This window comes from Tamandua tetradactyla, chromosome 10 (assembly GCF_023851605.1).
Source record: "Tamandua tetradactyla isolate mTamTet1 chromosome 10, mTamTet1.pri, whole genome shotgun sequence".
NCBI lineage: Eukaryota > Metazoa > Chordata > Mammalia > Pilosa > Myrmecophagidae > Tamandua > Tamandua tetradactyla.
In genome coordinates, this window is record NC_135336.1 from 29959309 (window position 1) to 29981624 (window position 22316).

At 35.3% G+C, this 22316-nt stretch overlaps 1 protein-coding gene and 1 long non-coding RNA gene across 5 annotated transcripts in view; one reads left to right on the forward strand and one right to left on the reverse strand.

Annotated features, from left to right (window-relative positions):
* Window positions 1-22316, forward strand: part of LSAMP (limbic system associated membrane protein) — a 667551-nt gene that overhangs the window by 69905 nt on the left and 575330 nt on the right. The window lies entirely within an intron of this gene.
* The window catches only part of LOC143648375 (uncharacterized), a 76661-nt gene continuing 68493 nt past the window's right edge, over window positions 14149-22316 (reverse strand). The window contains exons 3-4 of the long non-coding RNA XR_013158510.1: window positions 17685-17796; window positions 14149-14637 (exon numbers count right to left, since the gene is read on the reverse strand). This is a non-coding gene — a long non-coding RNA (uncharacterized LOC143648375). The remainder of the gene's footprint in view (window positions 14638-17684; window positions 17797-22316) is intronic.

Below are 22316 nucleotides of genomic sequence, written 5' to 3' on the forward strand. Positions count from 1 at the left end.
TTATAATACTAAGAATCATCCCCATCATCATATTAAGGCCGCCATTTTCTTACAGACATTCTGTGACTAAGCATGTAATTAGTCTGCACATGCTCAATAATTAAATTGGTCTGAATAATTAATTAATTAATAATTAATTAACAATTAATTAATTAATAATTAAATGGTCTGAGTAATTCTTGATAGTAAAAATAGTAGACCAAACATTAATCCTGGTATATGGCTATTTCTGCTATCTTCCAACAATGTGATCTTGACCAAGTGACCTAAACTTTGTTAAACTCAATTAAATCAGCTTCAAAATGAAACTGATACTATGTATCCAACAGATTTATCTACCATATAGACTAGGTGAGGTGATCCCATAATTATGGGACATTACTACAATTTTTATAATTCTACTGAATAATTATTTATTTGTATAATTAGTTTAGTTTCTCTATACCACTAGAAGCAAGCCTCATAATGTTGGTAATAGTATATACCCTGTCTTATGCTTTATTAATCCTTAACACCTAATTTAGTGCCTACAAGAGAAAAAGAGACTTCAGTCTATGTTTACCTAATTAATTGATTGATTAAGTTATTGTAAGTATCATATAACATGATATATGGGGTAGCTCCTTATGAGATCTAATGAATATTACAAATGTGCAATATCAAATTATTCTCTGTACTAGACATTGAGAAGAAGAATGTCCCCAGAAGGATGGTCACCTCTGAGGTTAGTGAGCCCAGGAAAATATATATATATATATTTTTATGGAGCCTCTGTATATAAATTTAAAAAGTCATCCAAAGTTACTGTGTCAGCACACTTCTGTTAGCTCAAAGTCACATGAACTTTTCAAAGAAATAGTGCATCAGCTAGCATGAACAATTCACTCAACAGTCCTTTTACCTGGACCTGGGTCTGTCCACAGAACCCCAGGTTGACTCTATTATCATGACACTCAGAATTTCTTGGGATATCTGGTTGACACCTTACAAGGTAGAGTTTTGGTCACTATGAGGTACTCTTCAAAGGTCAGGGACTCTTGAAGCAGGGGCTCAAACCATGGCCCTGCTTTCTGGGTTCTGTGGCCGAAGGGTACAGTCATTTCCTGGGGCATGGGGTGCTCAGCGGGGTATGCTAAACTCAGTTCCTCATTATAATTCTGGCTCTCAATTAACTGGTTATGGTCAAGCTCCCTGCATTCTCCATCTCTTTCTTGGCTAAAGAGATAAAATGCTTTCCCAACTTGTCTGTCAGTATGTACATGTGTGCGTCATAGGTACATATATACTTTATGAAACATAAAGGACTTTACAGAATTTAAATATCATTAGCAGCCATGAAACTCATAAAATAAAAGAGGTTACTGGACTATGGCTGAAGGAAATGTAAGTTACTGGTCAATAAATTCAATAGGGAGGTGGTGTGCAGTAGAAGAAATAGTATCTAAACTAGTACAGTGAATAAAGGAGGTAAAAACGTTGAAATTATCTCAGAAGTAGGACAAAATATGTTGATGGATGTCTTAAAATACAGAGTTAAAGAGTTGAATTTTATTCACTATCTGCTGAGAAATTATTGAACAAGGAATAGATCTGACCAAAAAAAAAAGTTTTAAAAAGTTAATATAGCATTAAATGATGGAGTATATAAATAGTTTTAGATGATAATTGACCCCACAGGGCCATCTTTGAAACACATTCTCCTTCTTGAGCATCCTTTAATTTTCATTTTGACATCAGTAGAGATACATAATCTGGAGATATCCAGATACATAAATCAAAATACTGCTTTTGTTAGTTAAATATAAAACTGCATCAACTAAAAATAATTAAAGAGAGACTGACTAATAGTACAAAATCGTTCTTTCCTTGGATGAACCCTAAGAACCATCAACAGTGAAAACTAAGCTATAGTTTTCTTGAAGTGTTTGTGTGGTTTCCAGAATAAAATTCCAATCCTGCTCCAATTCCCTGATATACGAGGTGTTTTGATGTTGTAATTGTTTGTTTTTGCTTTTTGTTCTTGAAACAAGAAGTCAAGCTCTGATGTGGCCTGTGATAATAAAAAGATTTTGTTATAGTAAGAAGATACCTCTTTTTCTCATTTTGTTAAAAATGAGAGACACCAAGTTTGAGTGTTTGAGAAAAAGGTAATTAGATGCAGAATGAAAAGAGTAAAGTTATTTTTGTTGTCAAGCAGGAAAATGAAGTTAGAAGTTCCAGAGTACTTCATTAGTGTTTAAATTAATCCACACAGTGGGCATTTCACTTTATTCAGGTACAATCAGAAGTTGAAGTATTCCTAGTAAGGAATTGATAAAACATGCAACATTTAATTGCAGCCTCTTTTGAACTTGCAAACAGAATGTGCCCCAAAAGTTTGTTGGCAAGCATTATTCTAATTAAGTTTTGAAGAGTCAGTCTTGCTATATAAATAAAAATGGCCCCAGAGAAATAATGAAATTTTATTGAAATAAATAAAATTTACAAAATGTTAACTAGATACATAGTAAACATATGCACAATAGTTATTATCCTACAATGAAAATAGTCATAAATGATAAGCAGTGCACATAAATGACTACATTTTGAAGAATTTTTATACAAAATAAGACTTCAATGTACAGGTAAATGCATTGGGATTTTAATTTTAAAAATACTGGAAAAAGATCCAATGACTAAAGTAATAGGCTGAAATACTGTCACAAAAAGTTAATTTATTGATTAAATTCAGTTTCTTTCCACCACTTAATTTCAGCAGGATCTTAATCTTATTATCTTCAACTATAAAAGTTAAGGTAATGCCTTATAAAGTTACAAATGAAATCTCCAGTTAAGCATTGTTATTATAAATAACAAGGAAAATGCCTTTGTTAAAAGATGAAAGGAAGAAGGGAGGATGCGCCATTTTACATATACTATAATATTCACAGTAGAAAGAAAAACTTAATTCATGCATATAAAAATATTCTTGTAGCACAAAATAGTTAAAGTGCTTAGCATTAGATGGTGACACTAACTTTTTTTTTTTTACTGCTTTTGTTTTTAAGTCTTCTATAAATTTTCTAGCTTTAATGGCTGTATTAGTTTGAAAATATAAATGAAATCTTTGTTGAATGTTGTTGCTATTTTTTCTTTTTTTTTATTACTTTGTTTTGTTTTCCCCAAATACTGGCCCTGCAAACAGCAACTCCAAACTGTTCTACACAGAACTTAATGTAGAGGCCTATTCTCTAACAATGGCTGAACTAGCATCCTTTCTTTTCTCAATAATCATATGATGACCATAATAGTGATGATAGACAAAGAAGACAAAATAGTACAGACTGGAAAGCATAACATATATTTTAAAGCAATTTTCACATATATGTTTTTACTGCTTTGTTCCTCAAGGTATCAACACTATGAAGCAGATCACATATTTACCAGAGGGAATCGGCTCTTTTTATAGCTGAGCCTAAGACAGGAGAAGGATTACAGGCAGGGCAGGCCTATTACATCTTGCATCTTGGCTGAACCATTATTTATTTCCCTAGTTAGTATATTCATCACCACTTCCTTATTCCCAAAACCTCCATTGGTAGCAATGTATGATCTTTTGTCTTAGGAAAGCTCAACTTCTGACCTTCCAGTTCTCAAGTCTAGAGTTAGTTGGTTGACTGGTTGAAGTATTGGGATGGCACCAAAACTGCAACAATCAATGATGTGTTGACAGTAATAGTGATTTAAAAAATAAATAGTGAATGTAAACGAAAGTGATTTTATAAATGTTTTCTGTTGTGTTTTTGATCTTCATAGAAATGCTGTACAATTTTTTAGGGATAATTGAGCAAATGTTATTAGATATCTAGCACCTACAGTGTGCAGATGACCAAGTTTGGTTTTCATCTCTGTCGTTGACTTGCTATAGTTGTATGGGGCCAGACAAGTAATCTCCTCATGCCTCGATTCATCACTAGTAGAAAGCACTTAATTCTGTAATAATACTTGTCAAGCCTACTAAAACCCTCACTAACTGCTAAGTGGTATTATACCCATGCAATGGTAAATGTCTAAATACCCCCTCAGCTTTTCATAAAAATTGAATGTCTCCATGCGGAAAAAAAAATGTCTTCTCTAGAATACAAAACAAGATCAGTTGCTTAATGTATTATAACTTGATGTGGTTTTATTAAAAATGGCTAGGGAGCCATTGTTGTCATCAGCGGAATAGAGAGATTTTCAGTGTCCTCAAAGGCATCAATCATTTTTTTATAAGTGATCAAAAATAGAGTCCACAGTCCGATCTCTTTACTGCTGACCTTTTTTTACCATATAATTTGAACACTAAATAGATGATACTTTCTTTCATGTAAGACACAACTGATGGAAGATTGAACTGGACATTAAATAAGAGGACCCTAAAGAGGTCATCATAGTAAAATTTGAGAGTTCTCATTTACTTTGTGTCACCAGACTCTGGGATTCTTAAGAGAAATTTGCAGATACTGTCTTTGATCATGTTGGTTCACCCATGGTCCATTGCCCTCACTATTTGAGAACCAATTCAAAAGTCAACTACCTCATGGAACCACAATATTGGTTATAGAATCTCACATTAGTGTTTGATAATCTGGGTGCTCCTAATTTGTCCAGGTAACTTGTAACCACCTTTTCTTCAATATGTGAATAAAATCACAGCAGTCCCCATCATATATAATGCAGGAGGTTCAGAACCTTCTTTTACACATCTGATTGTATCTAGGGTATTTGGGGGAAGGTTTGGGACAGAAGAAGTTGTTTAGGAAAAAACTGTTTACTTCTGGTAACTTTTATACTTAACTCCTTCTCTTGTGTTTACAGCCTAAAGCTAATGTCTTCTCTCTGATCTGTTTTCCTTCAAACACTTCTACTTTGCTTTGCCCCAAAGGTGCAAACTCATGACTGTTATGTATAATAAATATTTTTAAAGGCTTGACTATAGTAAAGGGACATAGATTATACCACATAATAAAAGCAATTACAGTTAAGCTTCTTTTCTCATTCTGAATTCACTATTTCTACTTCCTTCAAGGCCTCAGTCTACATTTACATTTCTGTGGTGACCCTTCCCTTCCAACTTAATTTTTCTCTAAATTCCTGTGCTTTCCTCTCTTCTCCCTCAAAAACCTCTTCATTCTTCCAGAGCTGCTAGAGGGCAAGCCCACATTCCTGTACTTTATTAGCTCTTAAGTCTCCCTTCTCTTACAAGGGCAAAGAGATTAAACACATCCAAAAAAGTTCCATAAAGATGTTGTTCTGAAAGAAAGAACAATTCTCACTACCTGTGTTCTGCAAGTTTAAATAGGAAAGGCTTACAACCTGGAGTTTTATTTTTAGTTGAGTCATATGTTATGTATGTAAGTACATGTCTTCTGAGGTGGGCTCTATGGATTAGTCAAAGTATTGGGGGTAATATAATGTTGTAAAGGTGTCACATGCCTCCAGAATAAGTCATATTCTTAGAGCTAATCCGTTCCTGTGGATGTAGATGTATTGTGGGTGTGGACTCATTGTAATTAAGATATTTGGTAAGTAGGATCTTAAATTAAGATGCGACCCACCTCATCCAAGGTGGCTCTTAATCCTCTTACTGGAGTCTTCTATACATGAGATGAATATGAAGAGAGGAATAGAGAGAGAAAGAAGACAGAGAAGCTGAGAGAGAAAGGCCAGGGAAGCTGAGAGAGAAAAGCCAGAAGCTGAAAGCAGTGGAACGTGGGAGAGAAGGACCAACACATGCCATGTGGCAGAGGAACTGAGGATTCCTGGTAGACAGTCTTTGGGGAAATAGCATTGCCTTTTGATGCCTTGAATCAGACATTTTTCATGGCCACAGACCTGTATACTTTAAATTAGTAAATCCCCATTATTAAAGCCAATACATTTCTAGTACATTGCACTTCCTCACTTTTAGCAAACTAAAGCAGGTTGCTTACAGAAAGGCAAACATGCTTCCTACCTAACTCTTGGCAATCACTTCCCTTTGACATTATGAGTTCAAAGTTACCTTTATTCCTAATCCATGGCTGATTAGCCTAGCTTTAACCTGTCCCGGGACGTTCTTCAGCACCTCTGCTCACTGCTGCAGAGGAACACAGTGGGTACCCCTCTGAGCCTTTACCAGTGCTCTCCTCATGCTATTAATGAAATGAGAAATATTATTACAACATTTAAAAAAAACCTATCAGGCAGCTCACATTTTCCACCCACCCACATTTACCAGAAGCAATTTTGTTCTCACCCACTCACCTGCCACTCATGTCCTGAGGTTAAGAGAATGTTCGTTTATGCTTGCAGACCAGCATTCAGAGATGGCACATAGTCACGGTCATTAGACCTGAAAGGAATGTGGGGAACACTAGACAAGAGAAGTAGTAAATAATTACTCTTGCTTGTAAGCAGTGGATTCCGTGTGAAATAAAAGGAAAGGGGAAAAAATGAATAAATGTAAAGAAGAGAAAGAGAAATACATTTTTGAGAGACAAAGTGAAATCAGAGAAAGAATTGACAGGAAATGTGGAAATAGAAGGGATAGATACAAATAAGATATACTTAAATCCTGTACTCTTGACTTTAAATATGGCTGTCTGATATCTCCTTTTATGCTTTATTAAGTATCGAGCACACATATACTACATGATGCATGTTAAGAAATAGAACAATGACACTAGTTTGAAGATGCCATGATTTCTCTAGTTTCATCCTCATATACATTTGTATAAGAGATGTCAGATTGCAATGGATGCCATCTATACCTTTGACCCTTCTAATGAAAGGACCTAATTATCTAACATTAATCTAATCAATTGCTATTAAACTGGCTGTTAAATCTGCTCAGTCAAGTCTGATGTGCCAATTGGAAGTATTTAGATGTGATATAGGAGTAATTGTGTCAGGTATTAGTATGCCAACTGCCTTATTTCCCAAGTCCAGCAAATCAAACAAATCCATCTCTCCCCTACCAATGATTTTTTGTGAAGGACTGGGGAATGCTGATGGCTGGAAAGGGACTCAAGAAACAAGGTGGGATAGGATATATGTCAGTGATAAGGAAGACTCAGAAAAAACTATGAAATGGTAAAATAAAAAGGCTTTTGGCTCTTATATTTAGAATCATTCCCTAATTCCAGGCATCATTATTGAAAAAAGGTAGAGAGGATGACTCTTGAGAGCACAGACTTAATCTACTATTTCTGAATTCCCACCCTTAGCACAAAGTAGCTACTCAATAAATGATTTTCTAAATCAATAAGTGAATAACTGCATTACTTCTCAGACCCTTCCTCCACACCTCCTTGGGGACCATATGCCTAGACTTCTTTGGTCATTTGAGCTTTTCTTTTATATTCCTTGAAACCTTTTATTCACTTATGTAAAAATGTGTATGGCAAGGATTGTGATGACTGCCCCATTCACAGACAGATCTGGATGGTCATTTAAAGATATCAACAGTGAGAATTAGGCTGAACAATCAGTGAGGAAGGACAATCTCTGTGGGTGGAGAATACGCTGTTTCTCATTGCCTATCACTCTCGGTCTTCATAAAAAGTTGATGAGTCGTGGAAAGAGATGCTTTTCATAAGAGTCAGATGTTGGCCTCAAGGCAAACTAGTCTTTTCTTGTCCTCTTCACTAGAAAAATGAAAATAATTTTACTTCAAATAAACTGCAGTTTGTCTGTCCAGGATAATATGACCTAAGCCCCCTTCAAATAGTTGTTTATGGACATAGACTGTGCAATAGCTGCACAAAATAGGTACTTGGAGCCAGAAGGACTTCTAACATTTGTTCTGTTAGCCAAATGACTGTCGGTTTGATACAGAGCAATCTTACAGATGCTGAATTGAAGAAAGGGTGAGTCTGCAAATTTCATAATTTGAAAAGCTTCGGCATCTCCATCCAGTTGTGGAATTTTTCAGATTTGTAGCACACCAAAAATTCTATTCTTTCAGCATCTACTGATTCAAGGGAAAATAATCTTTATTCATTGATGAATGGATTAATTAATTAATTAAAATATACTATGCACCTAGCATAAATGTATCTCGGCTTAGAAAAGAGTTTGGCCCCAAGATAATATATATCATAGTTTCTAAACTCATTAAAATTAGAATAAAATTCAGACTATCCTATTTCATAGTAACCACCTTTAAAAGACTCAAATAAACCAAAATTCCTTTCTTGGAAATCAGATTCCCCTTCTTTTAGTTTTATATGGCAAAAATAACACACAAATTTTATACATGGTAAATATATCAAAAGGAGACAGATATTCAAATGTAATCCAAAGTTTTTAACCAGAAATAATTATTTATTTATTTACATCCTATAGCATTCCAAAAATATTTTTTGTGGAGAAGGATAATTACCAAATATATTATTCAAATCCATATTTGTGCTATCAGCAATTCTTTGCTTTTTATTTGTATATATTACTATATTTTAAAATTCTTTCATTGAAACTAGCAACACTTATCATTAAGATATTATCTTCGAGTGTCTCACGTTTTGTATTTCATAGTAGGGGCTTTGAAACCGTCGATATTTTGGTATAAAGACAGAATGTCTTATTTCATCTAATACATTATTCATATCAAAAGCAAAAAAGCATTCTAACTGGTGAATTTATTATTGCTTCTAGTAATGACTATATCTAATAGACTTCAATATTTTTTATACTCCTATCAGATGTTACTTGGCATAACAAAGCTTTCCTTCCTGCCATGTTTGGCATCTGTTCTATTCCTTCTTATGTGCTCTTGCAAATGAGGTTAGTTTCTTTTTCTCAAGGTACCTAGACTGCTGCAACCCAATGACTCTCCTGTATTTGTGTATCTTTACACATTAGCTCATTACTGAAGTCCAGCAAATGCCTACAGTCAGGTAAGAAAGAGGGGCAAATTCTTGTTTTATGTTTCCAAGAGGACACCAGTGTTTTGACTCACTGGAATCCCTTTCTCCTTCTTTCTGTAAAAGTAATTGGCCTTTCCTGTGGGTAATTGTCACTCCCTTAGTCCATGTGGTAACATTTGGACTGTCAATCATGAAGCCTTCTCCATCTGAAGGGGATTAGGCTAACTGCACTCTTTCCCAGTGGTTTGAATATGGAGTACACTCATGCATGGATGGAAGGTGACTGGAAGTCATGCATCCTAAGGATGAGAACCTGATGATACTGCCCATGAGTCCCTGCCTCCAAGCTCCCTGAAGCTTCCCTGAAGTTTTCCTTTCCTAAAGTTTGGCTGCTTAACTCCTTCTTTCATTCAATGTGTTTATGTGTGCACTCAGTTCCATTCTTTTTCTTATGTTAGCCTTACAGAAATTGTATGTTCTTTTAAAAGAACAACATGAACAGCTATAAATTATTTTCAGATTTTGTTTTCAGGATTGATTGATTGATTTAAATTAGCTTTGGAACAAAATAATTGAGCCCGATGCTTGTAAACCTTACCTCAAGTTCATGCAGCTTATATATAAAATTGGTCTTAAAATAAACCCTTCAGTTTTCATTTTTGACCATCTCTTTGAAGAGTATGCTCTAGATATAAATATTTCTCCTTATGTTCTTATGGTGGACTGGGTGAATTACAGTTTCAAATCTTCTAGACCCAGTCTTCTGAGAATGAGTTAGTTAATACTGTTCATGGTTTTAGATGATCATCCTTAACTACCGTTTAAACCTATTAGTGTCATCCATCCATATAGTTGAAGTAATCTCGGCAGGCTACTCATTGTCTGTTTGAACTTGAAGAGACTTTGACTCCATGAAATCTCCAGCGAATATCACAATATTTTTATTTGTCAAAGAAAATTCTGGTAATTTATTTTCCAGGGCAAATGTTGAAAATAATTACTTGTTAATAAAATATAAGCTTTTTCCATTTTATTGCATAGAGATGAATTAATTGAGTGAAATCTGCTTTTACTTTACCATAAAATAGTAGTTTCAACATTGATAATAAAAAAATGAAATTGGATTAGTAAGACCTAGTAATCTTGTGTGCCAATTTGATGATCTTAATATGAGGTTAAAAAAGGGCTTGCACCTTGATTAAGTCTATAATTATAAAAAGCTGACTTCCTATGGAAAAATTACAAGGAAATATTTTCATATTATGACTCCTAATCAGTAGTCACTCTTATTAAATCTTAAAAGAAATGCAAAGCAGACTATTTGAATTTGGTTGTTGTTTTTCCTCTTATATTAGAACTTACTCAAATCTTAAAATTCAGAATTATTATAAATGTGGGAAACAAACATATGTGTTGAACCCAAGTTAATTTTAAGTGGTAGACTTCATTTTATAGAATCAATAGCTTTTAGAGTCTGCTACTTATCTGAATCAATATCAAAGCTAATTGTATATTATTATATAAAAAACAATATCTGTAGTAGAAAGCTGGAGGATTAGTGGTACCATTTAGAAGTAAGAGCTGTGTGCATCTCCTGAGTCTGAATCTCCTCTCTCAAGGAATTATAACACAAATGAGCAAACACACATACTTGGACACAGCTTTTCCTACACTTTAGAAGCCTTTGCTAGCTTTCTCCACCTTCCTTTATGGAATTACGGAACTATTAATGGTGCTCCCAGTGTTTTCCCTCGTTCTATTACTTTGCTTTAGGACACGTGGATAGTACATATTTGGTCTTTCCTACAGCAGATCCTGAGGCAACCTACCATAAAACACTGCATTTACATGAAGTTCCGAATTCAATTCTAAACTTGAAGAATTTCTTCAGTCCCTCTGAGCTCTAAAATTTTATGATTCTGTGATTCTAGGTACGTGAAAAATTTTAAGTTTCCTCATGGTAGAAGGAAAGCCCCTGGAACTATGATTCCACAAATTCAGTAAGGACTAAGTCCCAGCAAGTTTCTTGGTATTTGTGAGGCAGTGGTTGAAGGCTGTCAAGCCTGTAATGGCTGAGCTTAGTGAGCAAGGTGTTTCTAGAAGGCAGTTATAGAAAGGGGTACAGGCACAGAGGACAGCATCATCAAGGTCTGGAGTTTGCACTGAAGTGTCTGATCTAGAAATGCCCTCAGATTTGGTCCTGGAAAAGGATCAGTGGTGTATGGCAGGAGCTCTGAAATTAACAGGAAAACCATTTAAATTCAGGATTTGGGTATGCGGGTAAAGCAAAGCCAGCTATTCTATCAGTGTGGCTCTTAGATGACCTCTGATCAGGATTAAATATAAGGATTACTGTTAAGCAGCTTCTATTCAATGGTGAAAAGGAGAGAGTGGCAAGGATTCTAGCTGATCTTGATAATACTCCCTCCAGTCAAACTCTGCTGTGATACTCTACCTCTCAAGTTCAGAAAGCAATTTAAAAATAATTGAATGGATATACAGATGTAGAATCATAGGGGCTCTCCTGCAGTAATCGTCATGAACTTTCTTTCAATTGAATCATTAATAAAATAAATGATTATTTACTAAAAAGAGCCCAGTAATATATAATCCAGTTTCTGTATGCACTTGCTCATGTATGTAAACCTTTAGTGGAAATTCACATAACCAAGGCTTTCTACTATATTAAAATATGGAGTGGGATTGTATAACTTTTGTCACGTAGTATTCCAATTCCTGTACTTTTAGATTTTTCCTTTTGTCCCCCATTTTTTTTGTCTCTGTATTCAATAGTATCAGAAAAGCATTTACATTATTCTAATTTTAGTTTGATTTTAAAGTTTCATGTATAATAAAGCAATTAAGTACATAATTATAGAGTATCTTCTATAATATGCTATATTTTCTGGCTGAACCCAAGTTCATCCCACCCAAGTTAGGTGTGAAGACATGACCCCTGCCCCAAAGGAGTGTACAGCCCTCTCAATGAGACACGATTTATGCTCATGAAACAATGAACAATAACAAGGCAGTTTATAAAAAGGGCTAAATTAAATACCAAGTACTATAATTATATGTTTAAAACTGTAACTTTTGTGGACAGAGCCAGCCAGAGTTATTTTAACTGGTAGTTTTGAATAACCCAGTGAAAGAATAGAATGATATCACTTATCTTTACTCGATTTTTCCCTGTTACGTCATCAACTCTGTTTACAACTTAGTCGCATTCCAAGGCATGTGGCATTATTTCCTCGTTTCCTCTTGGTTTGCCTGTAGCTGCAATTCCATATCATGATTCTTATGTTTTTAGGCGAGTATACCAGCCTGATTAACCAGAAGTGAGACTCGTAGCTAATCAGTCCCACTTAGAATGTATCTTTGAACACAAGAATAAGTAGAGAAGACTCTGAGAGTACAGAGACTGCCTGAATGAATCGTAGAAGGTGAACTACACTTAGAATCTTAACCAGGTTGCATAGGAAATTCCAAATCCTATAAAAAGAAGCAAGCATTTCTGTGTAGAGAATACTAAGGACAAAGGGAAGAAATTAAACAAGTATAAACTTAAAGGTCTTGAGCTGTTCCACACTGGGGCAAATAACCCTATGTCCATACACCAATCAACCCTGAGAAGGTCATTATTATAAATGCAGTGAAACAGTGGATGCCTGTTAGGAAGGAATTTTTATATATGTGAATTAAAGAAAATAAGCAATTGATATATTTCATGAGTAGTTATGAGAAAAATTTTTCAATTGAAAGCATGTTTTGAGATTAAAGATAACTCATTCATTTGACTGTTTTACTTTGAGTCATCACACATTCTCTGGGAAGACTAGGTAAAGGAACTATTGCCATGTATTTTTTCTAACAATGAATATTTCCATATTAGAGCACCAGACTTCAAAGGAGATTTATTTAATTAACAGCATTAATCTCAGTGCTGTCCTTAGCTGAACATGGTTGAACATTGAAGAAATCATGTTGAATGGAATAAGCCAGACACAACAGAATAAATACTGTGTCATCTCACTGATATGAGATAGTTACAATCAGCAAACTCATAGAATCAGAAACTAGACCATAGATTACTAGAAGATGGGATGGGGACAAAGAATGGGGAGTAAATGCTTAAATTGTACAGAGTTTCTATTTGGGTTGATGAAAAGTTTTAGTAATGAATGGTGGTAACAGTAGCATATCATTATGAATGCATTTTTTTTTTTTTTGACATGGGCAGGTTCTGGGAATTGAACCCAGGTTTCCCACATGGCAGGTGAGAATTCTAACACTGAGCTATCCTTGCACTGCCCTCATTAGGAATGTAATTAACAGCACTGAAATATCTATTTGAATGTGTCTAAAAGGGGGAATTTTAGGTTGTATACATTTCTAGAATAAAATTTTTAAAAATTATTCCATAAGAATATAAAACACATAAAAACCCTAAAGTTGATGATGGACTATAGTTAATAGTATAATTATAAAAATGTTCTTGCATCAATTGCAACAGATGTACCATATTAATGCAAGATGTACACTGTGGTGATACATGGAAACTGTAGTTTATGCATGATTTTTCTGTAAACTTACAACTTCTCTAATAAAAAAAAAAAGTAAATGAGGTTAGTTTGCCTTTTCCTGGTCCTTATATCCTTACCTGCAATTTTCCTTGTTGCCCTTCAGTTTCTCTTTGTGCTGTCCATGTATGATCCACAGCTCCCTATTAAAATTCTCCCTTTCCAGTCTGCCTTCACAGGCAAGTCCTCATGCTTTTCAACTGTCTTACCTTCTCCTACAGCAACCCGATATTAAGTGCAAATACATCAGAACCCAGTTCCTGCTAGCTACCTTGGAAAACCAGCACCGTATTAATGTAAAGAGGGTATCGATGCAGTAATGGGTAAGATTTCAAAGGATCACCTCTGTTGACAGTTTATCTTACTGGTGGAAATGCCAGAAAGTATCTTTAAGACAAGCAGAATTTCTCCTTAAATGCCCAATGTAGGTGTCTGCTTCCTCTGTGGGTACGGACAGTAAAGCCTGATTGACCTTTTGACCAAATTGCAGAGCTGATGAAGAATCAGATTGCAAGTCTGAAGAAGTAGCTAAAATTCCCCGACATCCTCACTGATTTTTTTCTACCCACTGTTATCTGAGAGGATATTCCCATGCTGCTGACATTGGTATATTTAAGCAGAGCGTTAGTTGATGTTTGTCCCTGAGAAGAAATAAGAAACACCATTATTTCGTTTCTAGTTAGTACTGTCCCTGAACATTTCAAGAGCTCCAAAATGTATTTACTCAAATCATGCGTGAGCCAGAACAGCCAGTTTGAAGGGAATAATACTGGATAGCAACATGTCTTTCACATTTTCAGTAGCAGCCCAGATAAATAGAAAACAGATCTGGTACTATGCTTTTATTTAGTTCATCACTGCCATTCATTCTGTAGTTTCCAGTGGAGTATTCTTCTAATCATTGGAAGGAATCTGTTTATTCTGGGCTGATGAGTTCTGAGTTATTTGGATGAGAAGGAACATGATTTGGCCCAATGTGAGGACAAAGGATAAATAGGTATGTTTGTGAATATGCCATTGATTCTGGAAAAATGTTCAGGCTCCCTTTTCAACATAGGCACAGCTGAGCATCTCTGTAAGTCCCTCCTCAGGTACTGAAGCTATCTCTCCATTGTGCAGGAACTGATGGTACTGAGATAGCCTCATGTTTTTTTCTCCTTTCATATGTCTAGCTTTTGATCATTTTCCTGTTTAACAGCACCTCCAGCAGAAGGTAGGATATAGGAAAGAAACAAAGGCAAAATTTGTTATTGTGTTTGGGACACAGCAGGTGTGCTGCCTTCACTCTCGGCAAAGCAGCTCTTTCTCATGTTATCTCCCCTCATGCCCACATTTCTGAATCCTTCCTTCTTAATGCTAATTGTTTCAACAAACTCTCAGGCAGTTTTCAGGGCTATAAGAGGAAGCTTCTTTATAAAAAGGACTGATGGTGTTCTACAGTAAGCCCTCTGGAGATAAATTAGTATAGAGCACATAGTGCAAGCAATTAGTAATTACATGTCCTTAACTAACACCTTTCCCTTCTGTCAGCTTCAATTACCTTATTTGCCTACCCCAGGAGAGTGCTTGAAGGATACAAGGTCAAATTTCAGTTCTGTCAGTATTTACTAAGCACCTACTATGTGCTGTGATAAATAATTAATCTGATTTTTTAGCTCTTTTCCAGTCTCCATGCACTTTTCACTTGTATGCTCTAATTTTCTTAATCAGTTACTTTTATTTATTTCTTCATGGGCTGTTACCAGGAATCGAACCCAGGACTCTGGCATGGCAGGCGAGAATTCTGCCACTGCGCCACCGTGGCCCACCCAATCAGTTACTTTTAAGTTCAAAATTAACATGTGACAATAAAAATGTATAAAGAGGATATCTATACCTCCTCTGATACCACCCTCAGCACCCCTAAAGTAATTAACTTTAATAACTCAGTATATTCTCTTTTTTACTTTCCTTCATAGTCATACAAAAAATATATCTTACCTCTTCACCTCTTTCAGGATTCTGCTCAAATGCCTTTTTCACAGTCTTTTCCTGACCAGCTTATTTATTTTAAATACAATTTTTGAGATATATCACATACAATATAATCATCTAAAGTGTACAATCAGTGGTTTGCAGTACCATATTATAGCTTTGCATGCATCATCGCTTTTGATTTTTTGAACATTTTCATTACTGCCAAAACAATAAAAGTAAAAATAATAAAAGTAAATAAAAAAGAATACCCAAATACCCCAACCCCCTATTCTTTATTTATTTATTGTCTTTATCTTCTTACTCATCTGTCCATACACTGGGGAAAGGGAGTGTTAGTCACCATGTTTTCACAATCACATGGGAACACAATAATAAATTTATGATAATACAGTCATCTTAAGAATCAAGGCTACTGCATTTACAGTTCAGTAGTTTCAGGCATTTCCCTCTAGTTACTCCAATACACCAAAACCTGAAAAAGGGATATCTATAGAATGCATAAGAATAACCTCCAGAATGATCTCTATTTGAATCTCTTCCCCTTTTTAGTGAAGAAGTCTTTCTCAATCCCTTGATGCCAGGGACAGGCTTATCCCTAGGAGTCCTGTCCCACATTGCCAGGGAGATTTATACTCCTGGGAGTCCTGTCCCACATAAGGGAGAGGTCATTGAATTTACCTGCCGAGTTGACTTAGAGAGAGAGGCCACATCTGAGCAATGAAAGAGGTTCTCTGGGAGTGACCTTAGGCATAATTATAAGTAGTCTTACCTTCTTCTTTGCAGGAATAAATTTTATAATGGCAAGCCCCAAGATCAAGGACTTGGCCTATTAAATTGGTAGACTTTGGAGACTATCAGGTCTTCCCCAGGTAGGGAATTTTACTATTTCCACAGTTTTCTCCAGTCCCTTAAGGGGACTTTACAAATACTTTTTTAAAATTTTATGCCCAGATTACTCTGGGGGTATATCAGGGCATCACACTAACCTGTACAAACCAACAAGATCTCACTCCCTACTCCAGTTTCCATGTAATTGTGATGTTCAAATAAACTGACCACACAAGTTAAATTAGATAGTGGGCTGCTGAAAATATAAAGTTTCAGCCAAATACACATCTCTTCCTTTGCTGACCAGCTTGTTTTTAAAGTATGGTCCCCGACTCATCATTGTTTCCTCAGATACCCTTTACATGGACTACACTTCTTTGTTTTATTTTTCCTATAGCACTTATCACCATCAGAATTATTATATATATATTCATTTGTGCATCACTGCTCCCTAGAATAAAAGCTTTGTGAGGGTTGATATATGTGTGGTTTGTTTACTACTGTAACCCAGTGCTGCAAGGATGCCTGACAAGGTGCTCAAAAATTGTTCTTGAATAAATACAATTATAGTTGTATAGAGTTTCTTTGGATGTAAGTATTTTTTTTTTAAGTGGGATAGTACCAATCAGGTAAATTTACAATTTGATTTTCTTAGTGAACAACCCATCAAGGACAAAAGGTACATATTTAACTCAAATAGACTCAGTTGTTGCCATTTTTTTTTTTTCATTACAAACAATGCAATGCATCTTCAATATCATCCTTATATACTGGTGTTTTTATTTCCATAAAATAATGAGAATGAATAGACAAGTGATTGAGTGCTGTTAGGTCATAATTTTTCTAATTAGTTCACATTCATTAACTAGCCTAATTTTCCTAACAGTTCTATAGGGTAGATATAGTTATTATCCTCATTTTTTAGCTGGGAACTGAGGCACAGAGACTTTTAAGAAATTTGCCTCGAGTCATATTTTTGGTAAGAAATCTCAGTCAAAATTCAAGCTTCAGTATTCTGCATCCAGAGATATTCTCTTACTCAATATGCTCAATGCAAAGGTAGAATTGATATGCCAAAGGTAATATATGTTTTCCATTTATTAGCTTCTGCCAATTAATTTCCAAAATGTTTATAGTCGTTTAAACTGCAACCAACAATGAATGGGAATGCCTATCATCAGGAAACTTTCCTCATCAGGAAATTTCCAGTTTCAGATTTATTTATTGATTTATTATTTATTTTATTTTGCAGAAGTAATAGGTTTTTAAAAAAGTGGTTTGAATAAGGCTTTTTTTTTGTTTTTTTGTCAGCATTATTCCTGTGGCCAGGAATTAATACCAGTGTGGTTATATTGTTTTACCAGTAGAAAATGCCTGTAATACCGGCCTTCAGTGAAGGCTAATTGATAGTGGTTATGTTGTCACATACCTTTAATTTACTATGAAAGACTCAGGGATTCCAAGTAATGGAGCTGTTTCTGCCACTGCGCCTTTCTTCCACACAGGATAGGATGAACCAAACCTTGAATTTTGGATCCTTACTAAAGAGAAGGGAAGTTAGTGCATGACAGTAGATTTATAATTTCAATTACACATGAACAGTGGTGTTTTGATTCGGGGACAGGGATTCATTCAGAGGTTTCCAAGAAAAGGTTGTGGTTGAGTTTATCCTGACAGGACTTAAATGTATGGTATTTAGGCCCGAAGAGCATGTGATCCTCCAGAAAAGAGGTATCTGTTATCAACACTGGGTTGTGAATGAGAAATGAAACACATCTGTTCACTTGCAGAATTGCCAATCTATTGCAAATAATCTGTCTATATATCGTAGACTTCCCTTTCTACTTTCCCCACATACAGTCCAAGTCTGCTTGTAAAAAATAATGAATAAATGATGACCAGTAAAATATTCCACCTCATTTATTTCTTTACATATGTCTTTTCCTATCCCTCGTCTCTTCTCTTACTTGATATTTTTATGCAGTGCCGTAATCCTCCACCCCCAAAATATACCACCTCTACTTCTAATCATAAACAGAGGAAAGATGTCACCTGAAGCTCATCTGTGAGTTTCCTTGGTTCTAGTGTGTCTGGGTCAGGGAGTAAGGATTCTGTCTCTTAAATTTGTCTGTGCTTTTCCCTTTTTTACTGTCTTGTTACTTGCAATTTTTGCCTCTTGAAATCCATTGTATGGGTTATTTCTAATATAGCTTATCTTGCAATCCATAAAAACAAATATATCTGAATATTTTTAAGACACAGAAAGAAAGAACCAGGCAGAGACTGAAATAGATACTAAAAGGAAAAAAGGCTTGAGAAAGGTGTCCTGATATAAGTAATCAAATCCTACAACTACAGTGCTAATTCTCTATATACATATAAGTCACTGCTTGGCCATGTTAAACTAGACCTAAGTTAATTTTGCCTATAAGCCTGAGTGGAACCAATATTTGTTTTCTGAAGCAATTATTTCATTGACTTACCAACTGTAAAAATGATTCTTTAACTTCAAGGGGAAGACAGGGAAAAAGAGACAAATTCTGTATACAAAATCAAAAGATTGACCATTATGAAAGCTCATCTCATGAAGAGTGAATAGTAAGAAAGGTGGTTGTTATTGTTTCATGGTTTTTTTTTATCTTGTAAGTATAAAATCATTATAGCACTTTACTGATCAATATGTAACCCAAGGTAAGACTCGAAAATATACTTGCTCTGCATTTTCTTCTAACAATATTCTGGATCCTCCCTACTTTGTGTAAAGTTGGCTTTATTTGTACAAAGTTATATCACTACTTCAACATAAATTAAGATCATCATTGGCATTTTTTTTCAAAACTGTATATAAATAAATCATTTTTATTAGTTATTTACCAAATCATGAAATTGATTCAAGGAGAGAAGGATGAAGTATACTATTCAATCTGACTCTGGTAAGTAAATGAATATATAGATTTAGATGTGTGGGGAGAGAGAAGGAAGCACTTGAGGATATGTCAGAAACCACCATCCTAGGCTATGTGCAGAAACCAAAGGAACACATAAGTAGATGTTTGTTGAATGAATGAATTTCCAGGTCAGACTGGAATACCTTTCTGACACATGGAAACACATTTAGCCTCACTGTCCCTAAATATCATCCTTTGCCAAATGAAGATGGGGGACAATGATCTCTACAGATCCTTCCATCTATTAAATTCTGTGAGTCTGAATAATAATAATAATAATAATAGTAATAATAATAATAATGATAGGAATTAGCTCCAAAAGTCCATAAATATCCAAGTAAAATCAAGACATCCAAGTAATAAAACAGTTATTAAAACTCTTCTGTATTAAGTAAAACTAATCCTTAGAAAATGAGAGCTCTTCTGAACTTGGAGGGTGGAGGTGGATGGAAACTCATTGGAAACAGTGTACAGAAAATACAAAATCTCAATACTAGAAACATCTAACATGCACAATAGCACCCATCTCCATGAAAAAGGTAATTTGTTTTTCATAAGTTTTGACTAAGATTCCAGAGTCCAACTCTTAGTACGTGTATTGATTTTAGTAATTTACATCCAAATTTTTAATCCCAAGAATACGTCCTGGTTTCTTCCTATCATCTCATTTCAGGATGCAACCTTCTCTTAGATTATGTGTATATCATATTTATTTATTCTCCAAGTATGGCATTTATTAAAAGGGAATACAAGGTATCTTTCTTTGGATGCCTTAGTTTGGACATTTGTAAGGTCTTATAAACGTAAACTTGCAACTTAATAATAATTCCCTTTGGAAAAGCCAACCCATTTCTGGAATACTGCATCCCCACAGCTTTAACAAACCAATTCAGCAACAATTGAAAATTGGGGGGAAATACTTTAAGATATCTAAAAATCTAAAAAAAAAAAAAGCCTTAGAAAAGTGAAATCATGAACACAGATTTATTACTGAATGCTATCTCATTATCCATTCCAATTTGGCTCTTCCTAGAATTTACCAAGACTCCAAAGATTGTCATGCAAATAAGGTAGCTACTTCTCTATTCATTTATAGAAAAGAGAAGATTGACATACTTAAAACCTTGGGGCAGATTTCTAGTTCTTCCCACTTTTCCAAGTGAACCCTAATCTGAATGTTCACAGCCTTGCAGAATTTCAATTGTTCCGATTTTATGATATTAAAACTGCCTTATTGCTATATATGATGATAATGATAGTGTGGTTGGATTGATCTCTCACATTTGGCTGATCACTTACAAAGACACATGTTTTCTTTTATAAATCACTGAAAATCCACCTCCTCTAGTTAATGCATTGGCTGCTATTTTATTTCAAATAACCTTGCCTCATCAAGTGAAGCATGCAGCTAGATGATAATCTCCATGAAAGCAGAGATCATGTCTGTTATATTTCCACAGTACTTGGCACACTGAGTAGTGTGGAATTATGTGTCTAATAAATATTTGTTGAACAAATAAACTATGTGCACACACACACACACACTGATCGTGGTCTGTTTGCTCATAGCACAAAATAAATCAAGGGAAGTTTTGCAGAATGCTTGCAGTGAATGAAATGGAAATCAGAGAGTAGGATCTACGTGAATTTAAGGAAACCTCTATATCCTTTCTCCATTCTTCCTCTGCTGGAAGCTTTGGAGCTAGCCAGACCTGAATTTGAACCTTGAGTGCTAAATTAACCAAGTAAATATTTATCCGTCTGGTTTCCCCTCTTTAATATTAGGATAATAACATTTACCTTTTAGGGTTGTTGTATGGACTCATTATGATTATGCATATGAAGCCTCTGACACGATTTGTGTCTGGAGAAATTGTCATTATTCTACAGTTGTAGAGCTTACCTGAGAATCAGAGTTGGGGTTATTTGGGGTGGATTTCCTAGGCATTAAGCACTTTTCAGATGTGACAATTATAGGAGTTTGAGAGGAAGAGGCTATAGGCAGATTTACTTAGCAAACATGAAAGGTTTAGTTAGGTCTATGGGAATAATAAAATTTTCCCTGTTGAAGGACTTCTGAAATCTGTTTGCAATTCTGAATAAAGTTACAGTACAGTGATGTTCCCCCCTGCTATGCCTCTTGGGCTATCAATCAGTTTTTCTCTTTGGATTTGGACTTATCTTGTCCTACAAGTCATAAACAAGTAAGGAAATTCTGAGTAATTTGGTTTTCCTTTTGCGATTTCTTTCTTTCACTCAAAGCGTTATGCATGTCTCATCTCTGCATCTATGAAATTACAGATGAGTTGGATTAAATGAAAAACTTCACTGCACTTGTGACCTAATATTTGCGACCAATTCAATGGTAGAGCTTCCTGGCATTGAATGAAGAATAGTGGTCCCACTACTCAAATGTTATCATGGGGGTCTGTTCAATTTTTGTTTGCCTGCTTTTTGCACCTACTTGATGAACTTATAACTTTATAGTTCACATCCTTGTGTTTCTTGAAGTGTTGCTTTTTATGTGACTATAGCATTAAGTTTGGGGCAAGGAGATTTTCACATAGTATTTAGCTTTTCTCTTACTTATGAACATTAAACCTACACTCTCACAGCCTCTAGTGAGGGATGCTGTAATTTGAAAACTATCCAGCTTTATTTGAGCAATTCGGGTGGCTAGAGAATCTCTACTTGTATAGGATTGGAAACAAAACAGACTGTGCAGACTGAATTATGTGGCCTATCTCTGCAGTTCAGAGTGACCCACATTCTGTCTTCAGCTTACACTGTGTGGACCTGGGCTGTGCTGCTGTGAAGCTGAAGAAATTTATTAGACATGGCTAAAGTAGTTCTTATGCTTGGCCACTAATAATCAACACAAAGAGTCACACTATCAGTAGACCCAGAGTGGACCTGTATCTATCATAAAGACTGCCTGTGGCCAGCAGTACAGGCCATTTTATGCATGGCTGCAATGCATTTTACTGACCATGTTTGACTCCTCTGGCTGCCTCAGGTGACTATGTTGTTTCCGTTAGAGCACTTGTATTAGGAAATTACTTGAAACCAAGGAACCTATTTTCTTTACTATTAGAATATAAATAACAAGTGGA